Source organism: Pseudonaja textilis, chromosome 3 (assembly GCF_049901715.1).
Source record: "Pseudonaja textilis isolate UNSWEBS1 chromosome 3, rPseTex1.2, whole genome shotgun sequence".
Lineage (NCBI taxonomy): Eukaryota > Metazoa > Chordata > Lepidosauria > Squamata > Elapidae > Pseudonaja > Pseudonaja textilis.
The window spans coordinates 60,045,291-60,058,173 of NC_141992.1; the positions used below are offsets into that span (position 1 = coordinate 60,045,291).

General features: G+C 39.2%; 1 protein-coding gene across 9 annotated transcripts in view; it reads left to right on the forward strand.

Annotated features, from left to right (window-relative positions):
- ELAVL4 (ELAV like RNA binding protein 4) overlaps positions 1-12,883 on the forward strand; it is a 134,725-nt gene that overhangs the window by 90,856 nt on the left and 30,986 nt on the right. The gene's annotated exons all lie outside the window — the stretch shown is intronic.

Consider the following 12,883-nt stretch of genomic DNA (forward strand, 5'->3'; position numbering starts at 1 on the left):
TTCCAATTAGAAAATGTCTTTATGTTTATATGTATGAATCCCAATTATCCCATCTGTTGCCATGTATCTTGCAGATGAGTAGCAGAATCTCCTTTATATATTTGCATACAATAATGCCTAAGTAGAATAAATATATATATATATATATATACATATATATATATATATATTCAACTTAGGTTCTCCTATAAGTATTTCTTCCCCTCCTTTATCCTAAAACTTTTAGAGAATATAACCATAATGGAAACATACAGGTACAAATATAACTGCTGCAAAAAAATAAGAACAACGGAAAATACTATTTAATGCATATAGAGAAAGGGATATTTGCAAAGAATAAAGAGAGAAATGAGTCATTAAGATTAAAAGAAACAAAGAAAACACAAAGATTTGGGTGAAAATAAAACATTATTTTGGAAGTAGGTGAAAAGGTCTAAACAAATTCTCTAAGCAAAGTAAATGAATTAAAATAAAGGTGATGACATTATTTGTGAAATGAAGTAAGAAAATGCTGGAGATATTTTAAAGATTTGTATTGGAATTACCATGGTATATTAGTAAACAAGGAAAAAACAATGGAAAGGAGGTGACAAATATGAACATGTTGAAATGGTAACGCTACAGGTATAGATGGTGTCTCAGAAGAATTTTTAAATATATCTGCTTATGAAGTAGCTGCCTGACTTAGACCTGTACTTGTGCCTCCCAATTGAAATAATATTGTTTATTTCTGATACAAAGAGAATAATAACAAATATAAATACCAAATTATGTGACATTAGGCTGTTATGTGTGCCTGGTAAGAGTTTTGTCAGAATTCAGATTAAAGTGAGGTAACAGCGACTAAAATCTGATTTGAGAGTTTATGCTGGGTAATCAGTCAGATTTTTGTTCTTTAAAAGATCACTAAAAATGTATGGATGTGAGAAAGAAAATTTGCTGTACATTTGTTGATTTAGAGAAAACATTGTCAAATGACCTGGCTTGAATTATGAAACGGATCTGTATTAGCATGATGTTTAGGAGCTGGTTGCTGTATTGGTAATTGTGATATATAACAGAGTTTACATGAGAGTAAATGGTTTGCTTTGCATGATGTGTGATGAGTATTTAATGTATCAGGAATTCTACTGGAGAGGGAAGTTTGTTAGCCGGAATAATGAATGTGTATGTAATGCTGCATACAGTCAATGCTGGTGTTGTGAGATGAGAATCTGAATTATTTTTAGCAAATGTTAAACTATATAATATCATGAGAGTTATGCATTTGAAAGTTAATACATCAAAACCAAGTGCTTTGTTCTCCAAGAGAAAAAAATAAACAGTTGCAAGTTATACATAAACAGGAGGTAGATAAATGTTTTACTTTGGTAGAATGTTCACTAAAGACGGGAAAATAGATGGAAAAAATAAGATGTGCAAATAGTTGTAAAAAAGTAGTGAGTTGCATGTGATTAGAGTTCAAAAAACTACTTCAAGTGCAATTGCAATTCTTGACAGCTCATAAAGCAACAATTAAGATTAAAATAGCAATCAAAAAAGAAAAAAAAGTAATAACAAATGACAGTGGAATTACAAAGTACATCAGGAAGAATTACACAAAGAACCACAGAACCTACTTGCACCATTAAACCCAATGGTTTTGTACAGTTGGGTTTCTTGTTTTGTTTTTGCAGGAAATGTGAGCCTCTCCCTACCTTGTTATATGAAAATACACTGCGGTAGTAGTTGAATACACTTTTGGTTATTCAAAAAGAAATAGCATGATAAGGAAATGTTTGTTGAAAATGCTGAAATTAGTTGGTGAATAATTTCTCCATTGCATTTAGCTATTAGGAAAAGATTTGTAATGTCTTTTAGTCAATTGTGTGAATTGACTGTTGAAGAATTTTTAGTTTGCCTTTATAATTTCTTAATATATAACTTATTGGATATAAGGAGTAAAGCCAGCAGGAAAATGTTTCTGAAATGAATCTGTAAAGTTGAAATTGCAAAATTTATTTCCATTTTAATTATAACTAGATGATCCATAATCCATTGGGTCATTGTTTCAGAGTTATTTCCTTATCTAAACAGAGGTAAGAGAAACAAAAAAGCAGAGCATGCAAGAACAAAGGCAAAAAAGCAGGGAGCAGGAACAACTTGCAACTTCCTGGGGACTTGACTAAAGGAAGGACCAATCTACCCAGCTTCTAGAGAGCTAAGGTAGACCAGTCTGCTGAACCTCTGGCCAGTGATTCGGCAGCACTGAAGCAGCCATAGCTTTGCCAAATTTCAATCCCATGAGAGTCACGTATCCCAGATTTTGGACACATTCTTAAATTAGCCCATATCAGGTTCTTTGGTTCAAAAATGGTTGCCTTATGAAACATCCATCATTTCACCCAATTTAAATTTACAGATATTAGTATTGTACAGGTATAATTCCCTGCTGGACATTTTTGTGTGTTTTTAATTTAGAAATCTAATGAACATTTTCAAGCACTGCATGCAATACAAAATATATCCTGAAATCACTGAAAGCTTTTGCAGATACCAATTTGATTAGAATCAAAGAAAAAGAAAACAGAAGAACAAAAAAGAAAATTCCCACAAGCCTTTTTTAAAAAGAGGATTGTTACATATTTCTTATTGTTTTTATTTTAAAATTGCTTGTAAAACAGTTAATTGGCTCACAATTGGAAATTCACCAGATCAAGAAATATCACAACACATAGAAAAGATAAAGAACATTTTCATCAAAAGACAAATCTCCAGTTTTTTATCCATAAAAAGAAATGTAGGATTAAAAAGACTGCTGAGTTATAACACTTCAGATAATGAAACTAATAAGCTGTGGACTTTCCCTTATTAACACAATAGGTTTTTTTAATGTAAAATTAGTATTTTCTGAAAATGTTTGCTATAGTATTAGATGTCCACAATACCTACATTACTAATGTTTTCTTCTATTTTGAAATTGTATGTTAAACGAGCAAAACATAAGAATGCAACCCTATCTGTTAAGCAAATTGTAGCATTTATAAGCAAAAATTGAAACATGTTAAAAGTAAATTTGGTGTATTATAAATATAACATTGTATGAAAAATTATCCTTTTTATTCATTTTTTTTCTCCTATATTTTTCTTCGTGTGAAATCTGTTTATGTTTCAATAGACATATATAAATAACATTCCAAAATAATACTAAGGGTACAATTATATCTGGGGTCTGTCTTTTTTATGGGGATTCATTAGAGCATGGATATTGATTTATTATGAGAATGGAATGGACAGTAATTCTGTGAGACTTTTAAGTGTCAAAATATGTCACCCCTTAATTTTCCATTGATAAAAGTTGATCTTTTAAGGGTTTGGAAATGTTAATAGGTAAAGAAATCACATCACTTCCACCACCACCCCCAAGACAGAGATTTGAATCTGCCCATTCCTGGAGTGCATGTTGTTAGTTGCGAAGTCGTGTCCGACCCATTGCAACCCCATGAACAACTTTCCTCCAGGTCTTCCTGTTCTCTACCATCCTCCGGCTCACGCCTACTGCTTCAGTGACTCCATCCAGCCACCTCATTCTCTGTTGTCCCCTTCTATTGCCTTCAATCTTTCCCAGCATTAGGCTCTTCTGCAGTGAGTCCTTTCTCATTAGGTGGCCAAAGTATTTATTTGAATTTCATCTTCAGGATCTGGCCTTCTAAAGAGCAGTCAGAGTTGATCTTCTCTAGGACTGACAGGTTAGATTGCCTTGCAGTCCAAGGGACTTGCAGGAGTCTTCTCCAGCACCATAGTTCAAAGGCCTCATTCTTTGGCACTCAGCTTTTCTTATGGTCCAACTTTCACAGTCATATACATTGCAACTGGGAAAACCATAGCCTTGACTATGCATTTTTGTTGGCAGGTTAATGTCTCTGCTTTTTAATATGCTGTCCAGATTTGCCATAGCTTTCCTCCCCAGGAGCAAGCATCTTTTAATTTCTTGGCTATAGTCCCCATCTGTGGTGATCTTGGAACCCAAAAAAATAAAATCTGTCACTACCTTCATTTCTTCCTCATCTATTTGCCAAGAATTGAGAGGGCTGAATGCCATGGTCTTAGTTTTCTTAATGTTGAGTTTCAAGCCCATTTTTGCATTCTCCTTCTTCACCCGCATCAAGAGGCTCCTTAGTTCCTCCTCACTTTCTACCATTAGAGTGGTACCACCTGCATATCTGAGGTTGTTGATATTTCTCCCAGAAATCTTAATTCTAACTTTTGATTCATCTAGCTCCGCCATTCTCATGATGTTCTCTGCATATAAGTTAATTAGGCAGGACAACAGTATACAGCCTTGCCGAACTCCTTTCACAATTTTGAACCAATCAGTGGTTCTGTGTCCAGTTCTCACTGTTGTTTCTTGGCCCGCATATAGGTTTCTCAAGAGACAAATGAGATGGTCTGGTGCTCCCATCTTTTTAAGGACTTGCCAGAATTTGTTGTGATTCACACAGACAAAGGCTTTCAGCATGGTTCAATGAAGCAGAAGCGGATGCTTTTCTGGAACTCCCTAGCTTTCTCCATGATCCAGCATACGTTGGCAATTCGATCTCTAGTTCCTCTGCCTCTTCGAAATCCTGCCTGTATTCTGCTAGTTCTCGATCCACATACTGTTGGAACCTAGCTTGTAGGATTTTGAGCATAACTTTACTAGTATGTGAAATGAGTGCAATGGTGTGATAGTTAGAACATTCTTTGGCATTGCCCTTCTTTGGAATTGGAATGTTAACTGACCTTTTCCAATCCTGTGGCCACCGTTAAGTTTTCCAAATTTGCTGGCAAATTGAGTGCAGCACTTTTACTGCATTGTCTTTTAAGATTTTGAATAACTCAGCTGGAATACTGTCACCTCTACTAGCTTTGTTGTTGCTCAGATTTCCTAAGGCCCATTTGACTTCAGATTCTAGGATGTCTAGCTTGAGGTGAGTGACCATGACTACCAGGAACCTATGAAGTTTGCAACCTAAATGTTCTCAATATTCTTTCCATTAGTTTCTTAATAGTAAATAGGGTGTGATGATGGGAAAATTCAACTCATTGTCTTGAAATTGCCTGTATTTGTGACAGCTTTAATGTTGTTGGTTCATCTATGGATAAACAAAGGTGGCTGAGACAAACTGAGAGAATTTAAAATGTCAGCAAACGCAAACTCACAGAGAAAAGAGACTCCAGCTCAGAATCCAACTAGAGTACTTTTCTAATCCTGTGGTATGTAATTCCCTCGTTCTTTAGCAGAGAATAATTCTTGCTCTTTTTTTAAATTAGTTGACACATATTCCTTGTAGAGGATCTTTTTTTAAAAAAATTCCATTTTATTACAAATTTCATGAACTTGTTTACACTGTAGTGCTTCTTCACGCTGTATTTTTAGAAGGAGAGAAAGAAGATCATATTTGTTTCATCAATTCAAATATGCATTTTAAAATCCAGAATCTCACAATTGTTGTTTTACTGGAGAGAGGAGTATCTATTTTCTTTTCAATCAAAAAAAATCCCTTCTCACATTATATATGTTTTCCTCAGTGTCAGGTCCTTAGTACTTTGGGGGTTCTGCGCAGTATCTTAGCCATTCCTAACACTGTACTCTTCTGGACAGAGGTCTGATGTTAATCCTGGCGTCTGTAAGACATCTCTCCCAGTTTAGGAGTCATAGTTCCAAATGCTTCTGTCACCACTGGGACACTTTGGCCTTTTCTTTCCACATCCTCTCTAGTTCCACCTTCAGGCCTTGGTATTTCTTCAGCTCCTCATACATTTTTGTGATGTTGCTGTTACTTGGCTCCACTACATCTATCACACTGATGTCTTCTGGTCTTTATCTACTATCATGATATCTGGTTGATTGGCCAGTACCTACCTGTTCATCTGGATTTGGAAATCCCACAGAAATTTAGCCCGCTTATTCTCCACAACCTTCTGTGGAATCTCCCATCTGGATTTGAGATACTCTAGCCCATACATTGTATAGATACTACAGTTCACCTGGCTTTCCAGAAATCAACCCAAGTTGTGCTCAGATTGGCCTTTCTAAATCTTGAGTCTTGGACCATCTATCTTTCTATGAGCAACTGGTGGTTTGAGCCTCTGGTGTTGTTTTCAATGCCCTTCTGCTCATATATTGACCCATGTGGTCCTATAGCATTCTGTGTGGTGGGAAGCAGGTAGTTTGACATTGCTGTTCCCTTGTGGGTGTCTCTGTTGGTTAGCACTGCCCTTTCTGTGTTAACCAGTTTGGGTGAGAGTCTTCTTTTAGTAGCTGGTTCATCTGTGCTAGTAGCTGTTCATGTACTTTGTTAGTTTATTTACTTCCTCCACCTTTCCCAAACCATATGGCACCTCTTGCTCACCCTGTGTTATCTCCCCACACAGCACCTCTCATATACTTCCACACTCTTCCTAACTCACCCCCATATATCCGTTCACTCCATCTGCCACCTGTCAGCAACTACTTACCTCCTTGTCAGTCTGCATTTGCAGCTGGTTTGCTGATTGACTTTGGTTATGGGAAGCCTTGTCTAACAAGTGTGGGATTTGATTGACAATGACAACTGGAACTATAGCAATTGCCTCACACTGACAGCCCAGAAGCCTCAAAGAAAAATGGCTTCCAAGCTGCATTGTTTAGCATTGGAAATTTTGGTCCCATTTGTGTTAATAAGTCAAGGACTACCTGTAAATAGTTTTCTCACATGTTACAGGGGTTGGAGTAGATGATCTCTGTGGTCCTTTCCAATTGTACAATTCTATAACATGATATTATTATTATTATTATTATTATTATTATTATTATTATTATTATTATTATTATTATTATTATATCAATTCTTCTTAGGCCTGCTCCATTTTTATCTTTGGCATTGCTGTTTCATAATTACCCTGTGAAAAATATTAATGATTTTTAAAAGATAATTAATGAGCATAAATTAATTGTCATTAATTTTCAATAATAATATTCTCCCATTTCATTGGAAACTAATCCCAAATTACAGTGCATTGGATTGCAGCTATAGTTATTTATTCCAAAGGAGAATTTATTCCAGCTATAGTTATTTATTCCTATTTATTTTAGGAGCTATTCCTAAAATAGCTCTGCTTTTGGAAATAACAGCTCTTACAACTTCGCTGTAGTTGTATGGGTAAAATATAATATGTGTGTATATGGCAAAGAATTGTGAATGGTTCTGAGTTTGCACACTGAAATATTGGATTCAGCATTTTTATTCACCTCTTGGGTACTTCCCAAGAATTTGGGATAGACAAATCCTGTTGCTTGATGGTGTTAAACGTATCATCACAAAATGTAAACAGTTCAAAGTAAAGCTGCCTTTTGCAATTGACTGATGCCAATTTTGTCAGTGCCGATGGTGTTCAAGTGATGTTCCAGATGTTTTTTTGTTGTTTTCATTTCCGTCCATTGTTTCTTGTCTTGTCTTCTGGAGCTTTGGAAAATAGGTTGATCCCCTTTCTTTTGCCCCTCAAATATTAGAATTCTGATTGATATTGATACTTTTTCCTTAAAGTGTTGTGGTTTTAGAACCAAATTCAGAGCCATATGTGTACTTAGTATTGAGAGTCTGATACTGTTTTTCCCGGAATGCTGTCCCGGCAAATTCTCCCTGGCCCCAGATTTTTGAACTGTTTGTCATTGATATGTCTGATATCTGGACCAATGAAAATGCCTTCCTTAATCTTGGCATCAGTTATTCTTGGGAACATCTGTCTCAATAAAAACCTTCACCTTCTTTGTTCATCACTTTCATGAAATTTTTCATCAGTCTGAAGCAAAAATATTTTTGCCAGATCAACAAGTGGTTCATGTGCCATGTTTTTTTTTTCTTGTTCTAAAATTGCATTTTTGGGGAGTGGCCATTTCTTTTTATGTAATTTAATGCTGCTCTTTTGCATGACTATCCCATCCACGTATGTAACAACAGTACTTGTATATCCAAGCTGCATTCCAAGCAGCAGAGCCATTGCTCTTAATCTACACACATATACTATTACTTTGATAATACTTTGATAATAGTTTCCTGTTTTTTGTATGTATGTTGTATGTTTCATATGTGCATATATTCAATATGTACTAACGAGTGTACATTGTTATTATGTAAAAATAATAATAGGTAAAATTACAGGTTATTTTTGTGATCAAATGATCAGAAAAGTCTATAAAACACAGGGGTGGGATGCAAACTTTTTAACTACCAGTTCTGTGGGCGTGGCCAGGAGGTCATGTGATTGGGTAAGCCTGTTTTTTCCCTACTGGGCCTCAGAAAGCCTGTGCTGCGCAGCACCCCCCTGCACCCCATTTTTTTCTCCCAGGAGGCTTCCCTGACGCCTAGTAGGCAAAAAAATAAATAATTTTCTTTTTGCCTAGTGGGCCTCAGGGAAGCCCCCTGGGAACAAAAACAGGGCATGGGAGAGCCGTGCAGCACACACACACACACCCAGGTACCCTGATTTTTGCCTACTGGGCCTCAGGGTAGTCTCCTGGGCAAAGCAGTACAACAGCAAGGGGGGGGGATCAGCTGTACCATGTGATTTTGATTATCTAGAAAGCAAGAAATCCAATGATTTCCTGCTTTCTAGTTAATCGAAATCACGCGGCACAGCTGATCTTCAGAAAACAGCTGATCGGTTGGGGGGGGAAATAAAAGGGAATAACTTGATATTCGGAGCAAACCGGTTCTCTCTCAGCTGATCTTCGGAGCCTCCGATTTGCCCAAACAGGGCAGAACCAGTAGAATCCCACCCCTGTGTTTAAAACCACCCCCAAAAGTGTTCTGGAAGCAAACTTTTTGTTTTCAGTGTTACCTTTCCTTTAAATATGTACACAAATCCTCTGTCCTACAATTTGTGAAATAACGTGTAAATTCTTCAATGAGCTTCAGTCTCTTCTAGGAAGGCTGGGCTGAAACTTGAGGACACTCCTCCTCCTCCACGAGACTTCTCCTTAGCATCCCCAGTTTTAGCTCAGCCTTTCTTGAGACAGGTTGTGTTATTGCTTTCCTGGTCGGAACAGAACATTGGCGATTTAGCTGATTTAGCTGATTTATTTCTCAGGTCAGGTAAAACCATAGTTTCTGTCACCAACTACCCCCACCACCCCTGGGAATCTCCAAAAGTTATTTTGCTCATTTTTTATGAGCGTTCCAGCCTCCTGAGGCTAAAGCCTCATAAACGCGGAGGCTTATCTTTCCAATCTGCCCTCAGACTAAAAACCTCTCGTCTCAGAAACGCTGCCTTAAACTTTCAGCAGGCCAGGCGGTGATAGCTGCTTTCATTTTCATTCTGCCACGAGGCGGCTGCCATTGTAAAGTCCGCGTGGTTAAATTTGCTGAGTAATTGTTACTGTCTGTGAGACAAGTTACCCAACAAGGTTTCCCTTCTTGGGGACCTGGGAAGGGGGTCCCTACCACCAGTCCACTGGATGATAGAGGATTTGAACTGCTGGATTCCACAGGCAATAAGTGCAGCTAAACTGATCTAATTATCAGTTACAGACCTCTGTGCCCTCATATAGGTGCCAGGTCTGGAGTGGGGTGTTCTGGTCTCCATATTTGATATTACAAGTACTTTATTCAAAAATTGACTTGATTGACTTAAATTCTACAAATCTTTTAAGTCGTTAAAATAGATATATAAATATATATGTGTGCTTGTGTATATGTATGTGTGTATGTGCTTGTGTGTGTGTGTGTGTGTGTGTGTGTGTGTGTGTATTTGTAGTGATCTTTTTTCCATTAGCCTCTTGTGTTTTAATGGCTTGGGTAATGGGTTGTGTGATGTGCTTGCGAGTTCTTTTGTTGTGGTATCCTGGGTCCTGCGTTGTAATCTCCTGGGTGGGTCATTTGTGTTTTGATCTCTTTTCCATTAGCCTCCTGTGTAGTAACGGCTTGGATAATGGGTTGTGTGATGACCTTGTGAGATTTATTGCTGTGGTATCCTTGGTCTTGTGCTGTGATATCCTGAGTCATTTGCTGTGTTGCAGCTTCTTGAGTTCTTGTGGTGTAATTTCCTGAGTTTTCTGATGTGATGTCCTGAGCGGGTAGCTGTGATGTAGCATTCTGGGTTTTAGTCTGGCTTCAAGTTTGGGGTCTGGATCTGTGTTCTTGGCATGTGTCAGCTTGTTTGGTTTTGGGGTCAGGGGTGCGACAGCTGGCGAAGCAGCCATGGTCTGTTTTCTGGATAGTGGTTGTCCGTTTATAGGATGGGCTTGGGCCTGGGTCTGATGAGGGGGATTGGCGGTGGTGTCCCGCGTTGTTTTGGGTCTGGTGTTGGTTTTCGTGGCTGGAACTCATTTGTTGGTGAGGGCTAGCTTCCAAATGTCTGGTAGGAGGGAGGTATCGTCCCATCTATTCATGTTATGGGGTGTTTCTCTATCTCAATGGCTTTCCTGATTATTCTCTTGCTGGAGTGTTCAGTGTTGGATATTAATTTGGTTCCTTCAAAATTAATTTCATGTCCTGTGGCTTTAAGGTGCTGGAAGAGGGAGGAAGTATTTTCTTCTCTTCTGAATGTGTTTTTGTGTTCTGCGATGCGTGCATTTATTCTCCTGTTGGTTTGTCCAATGTATGTGGCTGGGCAATTGTTGCATGGTATTTCATAAACTCCTTGGTTTTCTAGCTGGATCTTGTCTTTGGGGTTTCTTAGGATGTTGCCTATTTTTTGGTCAGTACCAAAGGCTGTCCTGATATTGTGTTTGTGGAGAATTTTGCTGATTTTGTCTGTGGTGCCTTTGATGTAGGGGAGGAGTGTGATACCGTTGTCTTTTTCTGTGTCTTGCTTTTGGGGGGGGTATCTCTTTTCGGATTAGATTGGTGATAGTGTTTCTTTGGAATCCGTTGGAAATTAATACGTTAGTGAGGGTGTGTAGTTCTGTTCTCAGGTGGTCTTTGTCAGCTAGGTGTTTGTTTCTGGAGATGAGGGTCTTGGCTACGGAGTTGATCTGTGCAGGGTGGTGATGGGATTGTGCAATTAGGTAGCGGTTGGTGTTTTTTTTTCTTTCTGGTAGACGGTGTGTCCTAGGGAGCCATTGGGTTTTTTGTAAATTAGGACGTCCAGGAAGGAAAGTTGGTTGTTGGTTTCTGCTTCTGTACAGAAGCCTGATGATGGCAGATGAGATTCTGCTGAAATGTTGCTACAACTTTAAAAGCACAACTACAATGACGTGGGAAAATACCCGAACAAAGCCGAATGCCATACATACATACATACATACATACATACATACATAAAAACAGAACAAGGAGACAACATTTGCCCAAGGCATCGGGGAACTATTTATTCCAGGATCCCCTGCCCCTTAAGGGAGCAGGCCCCTAGGTGTTCCAGCCACCTAATTTCATAGCCTCTTTACATTGGTAATCTGTCAAAGGCATTACCCTTGGCCAACAACTACAACTCCAGATCTAGACTAACAGCTAAAAATAGAGATAAGTCCACAGAGCCCAAAAAGACCTCTAAGGCAGCAGAGAAAGATGCAGCAGACACCATCAGGCATTAGAAGGACAGGTGGAAAAACGTACACGAGCAGCTGCACAACCCACCTTTTCACCACTCATCATACCCTCTACCTCACAGGCCCAGAACCCTCCAACCGCCCCTCTGGATTTATCCAGAAGGAGCAGCATATCGATACAACCTCCTCAGGAGGCTCTTTCTAATATTCTTTCCCCAAGGAGGGCCCCAGAGGCAACATTCACCCTAACTGTAGCTGGCCTCAAACAAGAGGAGGAACTTCCAGAGGAAATCCCTGCCAACATGAGGGCGTGGATAGAGCTAGCTATCCGGAAGGGCATATCAGCAGGCGTCCAACAGGCTATTCAGGCAGGACAAACACCCTCAGCTTCGGTTTGACGATCTCTTTCTGAACGATCTCTGGGCATCACAGATCCACATCAGGTACCCCCCCACACACACAGAACTATCATTGCCCACTGTCAGAGACCCTCAGTACACACAGGATATGGGAGATAAAGGGGATCCAAATAGATCAAATGGAGGAGGGGTCGGTACACACCATTGACCAGGTATTGTCAGAGGTGGATCCGCTAGAAAGGGGGATGTCTGACGATTAAAGCCTCTCACCTGACCTCCCCATATTTACAGGATTATTCTGCCCACAATTATTTAACTCCCTGCTGTTTAAGGCCAAGAACACCGCACAGCTGGATAATACGGGTACCCTTCCCCCACCAAATACTCCAGAGGCAGCAGAGGATCTCATATTCTCTCAATCAGTCACTGAGGCAGAGGTCATCCCTGTGCCACACATGTTTTCCAATTTAGTGCAAAAACAATGGGCTGCAGCGGTCTTATATCCCACTCCCACAGGACATGATAAAAAATACTATAATTTGGCACCCAAGTTCTCTAGATTTCTAAATACTCTGGAAGTTTTCCTCTCCCCTGACAGACAAGAAAGCGTTAGAGATTTGGCTCAACAGATCAGAACTCTTAGGAAAGAACAACTATGTTTACTTTCTAAATTGCTTGGAAAAATGATTTCTTGTATTTCTATTATCCCTTGGGCCCGGTTCCATGCAAGAACCCTGCAATGGTTCCTGTTGCCATTCCAATGCGCCGGGAGAGACAACGCCAATACTCGCATCCTCAGATCTCTATGATGGTGGACACGACCCGAAATGAACAAGGTATGCCCTTTCAAGGATCCACACAGATCAATTGTTACAACCGATTCCAGTCTAGTGGGATGGGGGGCCCACTTCCAATCACATACAGCGCACGGCCTTTGGACGGATTCAGAGAAGGCACACAATATCAACTGGCTAGAACTGAGAGCAGTGTACTTGGCACTCTGACAATTCCTCCCGCATCTCCATTGCAAACATGT